The 4,193-nt window shown below is 37.1% G+C and overlaps 1 pseudogene across 1 annotated transcript; it reads left to right on the forward strand.

The window, feature by feature from the left end:
* The first annotated feature begins 2,300 nt into the window (after positions 1 to 2,300).
* On the forward strand, positions 2,301 to 4,193 carry LOC148203687 (beta-conglycinin beta subunit 2-like; annotated as a pseudogene). Its single transcript, XR_015784497.1, has 4 exons — positions 2,301 to 2,571; positions 3,419 to 3,627; positions 3,753 to 4,028; positions 4,129 to 4,193. The product of XR_015784497.1 is annotated as a beta-conglycinin beta subunit 2-like (transcript).

Below are 4,193 nucleotides of genomic sequence, written 5' to 3' on the forward strand. Positions count from 1 at the left end.
GAGGAAAAATCTAGAATATTCTACATAGGTAAAAATCTAGAACATTCCACATAAGTTGTGCCTAGGATGTTCTAGAATAATCTATGGGTCTATAAATACCCATGAACTCTACCATTTGATGTAAGATGTAGCCAACATCTACCATTTTGTATGAAGCCAACATCTACCATTTGTATGAGCCAACATCTACTACAACTAAAAAACAACTACAACACTTCTTTCAACTACTACTTCTACATTCTACTATCTCTACATTTTCTCTACCACATCAACTACTCCTTTCACAACCTTCAAAATACTAACAGTGGTACCAGAGCTACGTTCGGTCATCTACTGGGCGTAGATAAAATTTTCAACTACCTCAAACAAAGCTATAACTCATTCTACTACTCCCAAATATATTCTCAACAATGGCTACTACTAATCAAACATCATCAATTCCAGTACCTATTTTCAAAGGAGAAAATTATGATTTCTGGAGTGTCAAAATGAAGACATTCTTCCGCTCTCAAGATTTATGGGATATCATAGAAGAGGGATTCAATATTCCAGAAGACACCTCTACTCTTACTGTAGCTCAAAAGAAGGAGTTGAAAGAAAACAAGCAGAAGGATTCAAGGGCTTTATTTGTTCTTCAACAAGCAGTTGATGAGACAATTTTTCCAAGGATAATTGGTGCCACAAGTGCAAAACAAGCTTGGAATACAATACAAGAGGAGTTTCAAGGAAGTGACGAGGTACGCAATATTAAACTTCATTCTCTAAGACGACAGTTTGAATTATTAAGAATGAAAGAATCTGAGACCATTAAAGACTACTATTCTAGAATAAAAGAAATAGTTAGTCAGATGAGAGCCTATGGGGAAAATATTCTTGACAAAAAGATCGTTGAGAAAATTTTAATTTCTATTCCCCAAAAGTATGATGCAATCGCAACCGCGATTGAACAAACAAAAGATTTGGCTACATTGTCAGTCACACAACTAATGGGCTCTCTTGAAGCATATGAACAAAGATTGAAAAGGCATGAAGAAGACTCGGTTGAAAATGCCTTTCAATCAAAACTAAAATTACGGTCTCAGAATAAAGAATATGAAGGAAATAAAAGTAGAGAAGAAATTTCTAGAAATAAAGAAAATCCTAGAAGCTTCTCTAAGACTCGTCAAGAAAAATATCCTCCATGTGACATATGTAAAAAGACAAGTCACTTGGAAAAAGATTGTTGGCATCATGGAAAACCTCAATGCCACTATTGCAAGAAATTTGGTCACATAGAAAAGTATTGTCGTAATAAAAATAAGCATAAAGCAAACTTTGTAGAAGAAGATAATCAAGAGAAACTCTTATTCTACGCCAATCAAGAATCTTCTGGTAGAGAAGAAAGTTGGTACTTGGATAGTGGATGCAGTAATCACATGGCAAAAGATCAAAGTATCTTCAAAGACATTGATAAATCTGTCAATGTCAAAGTTCGGCTAGGAAATGGCACCACAGTGGAGTCTCGAGGCAAAGGAACTGTCATGGTGGAGACAAAGAAAGGTACGAAATTCATCAAGGATGTTTTACTAGTTCCAAATCTTAAAGAAAATCTTTTAAGTATTGGCCAAATGATGGAGAATGGATATTCTCTTCATTTTGAGAAAGATACATGCAAAATTTATGACAATAAAATGATAGAAATTGGCCAAGTAAAAATGGAGAAGAGAAATAGAAGCTTTCCTATAAGCTTCAAACCTGGAACTAATATTGCCATGAAGGTAGAAGTTGATGACTCATGGCTTTGGCATAGGAGATTTGGCCACTTCAACACACATGCCTTAAAACTTCTATATACGAAAAACATGATGAGAGATCTTCCATGCTTGAAGGAGAATAATGAATCATGTGAAGGATGTCTCCTCGGAAAACAACATCGATTACCATTCTCGACAGACAAAGCATGGAGAGCGAAAGACTTATTGGAGTTGATTCATACCGATGTTTGCGGACCGATGAGAACACCTTCACATCATAACAACAGGTATTTCATCCTCTTCATCGATGACTTCTCTAGAATGACATGGGTCTATTTCTTAAAGGCAAAGTCAGAAGTTTTTGGAGTATTCAAGAAATTCAAGGCTCTTGTTGAGAAGCAAAGTGGAAAACAACTAAAAGTACTTAGAAGTGATCGTGGCAAGGAGTACACATCTCACGAGTTTGACAAATTCTGTGAAGATGAAGGCATAGAGCGACAACTTACAGTCGCATATACTCCACAACAAAATGGCGTGTCAGAGAGAAGGAATCGCACAGTTATGGAGATGGCAAGATCAATGCTGAAAGAGAAAAGTATGCCTAACACTTTTTGGGCTGAAGCAGTCTACACTGCAGTTTACATTCTAAATAGATGCCCAACTAAGGCCGTCCAAGACAAGACTCCTATTGAAGCTTGGAGTGGGAGAAAGCCATCAGCTAAACATCTACGAGTATTTGGATCTATCTGCTACATACATGTTCCTGATCAAAAGAGGCACAAGCTTGAAGACAAAACTATACAAGGAATATTCTTGGGATATAGCACACAGTCAAAAGGCTATCGAGTCTACAACCTACAAACAAAACAACTCATCATCAGTCGAGATGTTGAAGTTGATGAAAATGCTTCTTGGAATTGGGAAGAAGAAAAAGTTGTTAAAAGCAACATTCTACTTCCAGTGCAACAATCTCAAGAAGAAACTCAAGAAGAGGCAGAAAATTCAGGTACGCTTTCTCCACCTCCACAACAGGAAGGTTCTTCACATGAATCTAGTCCAAGAAGAGTAAGATCTTTGGTAGGCATATATGAAACTTGCAATATGGCCATGATTGAGCCTTACTGTTATGAAGAAGCATCAAAGCAAGAACTATGGTCAAGGCAAAGGAGGAAGAAGATCAAATTAAAGATATGTTACCAAGGCCAAGATTTGAACTATAGCGCATAATGCTTGAAGTTACCGAATTTGCATTAAGGAGGAGTATTAAAGTGTAATGCAAATTCTAGAAGAATCTAGAAGCTCCTAAGATAGAAGAATTGAAATGCAATACAAATTCTAGAATGTTGTAGAAAAACCTAAGATAGGAAGAAAAATCTAGAATATTCTACATAGGTAAAAATCTAGAACATTCCACATAAGTTGTGCCTAGGATGTTCTAGAATAATCTATGGGTCTATAAATACCCATGAACTCTACCATTTGATGTAAGATGTAGCCAACATCTACCATTTTGTATGAAGCCAACATCTACCATTTGTATGAGCCAACATCTACTACAACTAAAAAACAACTACAACACTTCTTTCAACTACTACTTCTACATTCTACTATCTCTACATTTTCTCTACCACATCAACTACTCCTTTCACAACCTTCAAAATACTAACAAATATGGTCACCTTCAGGTCCTCCACAGGTTCAGATTCAGGAACTGATGAAACATGCCAAATCTAGTTCAAGGAAAGAACTCTCCTCCCAAGATGAACCATTCAACCTGAGAAACAACAAACCCATCTACTCCAACAAATTTGGAAGGTGGTATGAGATGACCCCGGAGAAAAACCCCCAACTTAAGGACTTGGACGTCTTCATCAGTTTTGTGGATATGAAAGCGGTAACACAAAGGAAAACCACATGGACAAACTCAGCAATTGAGTTCTACTATTCACTGTCGTCGTAATTGGAAAATCTCAGTACTGAGACCCTAATTAATAATGGTTTCTTTCTTAAAAAATTCAGGGAGCCCTTCTTTTGCCACACTACAATTCTAAGGCCAAGTGATAATGGTGATCAATGAAGGAGAAGCAAAGATTGAACTTGTTGGCCTAAGCGATCAGCAGCAGCAGAAGCAGCAAGAGGAAAGCTTGGAAGTACAGAGATATAGAGCTGAGTTGTCTGAAGACGATGTATTTGTAATCCCAGCAACTTATCCAGTTGCCATCAACGCAACCTCCAATCTAAATTTCTTTGCTTTCGGTATCAATGCTGAGAACAACCAGAGGAATTTCCTTGCAGGTATATATTATGTATCTCCTTCAATTTGAATATACCGCTCTTGTTTGTTTCTATTCCATATGAAACTTGGGTGATGGGGTTGTTTATTTACAATTTGAAGGTGAGAAAGACAATGTGATCAGCGAGATACCAACAGAGATGTTGGAGGTTAGCTTCCCTCACTAG

Source organism: Vigna umbellata, chromosome 2 (assembly GCF_029865625.1).
Source record: "Vigna umbellata cultivar VRB3 chromosome 2, Vumbellata_1.0, whole genome shotgun sequence".
Taxonomy (NCBI): domain Eukaryota; kingdom Viridiplantae; phylum Streptophyta; class Magnoliopsida; order Fabales; family Fabaceae; genus Vigna; species Vigna umbellata.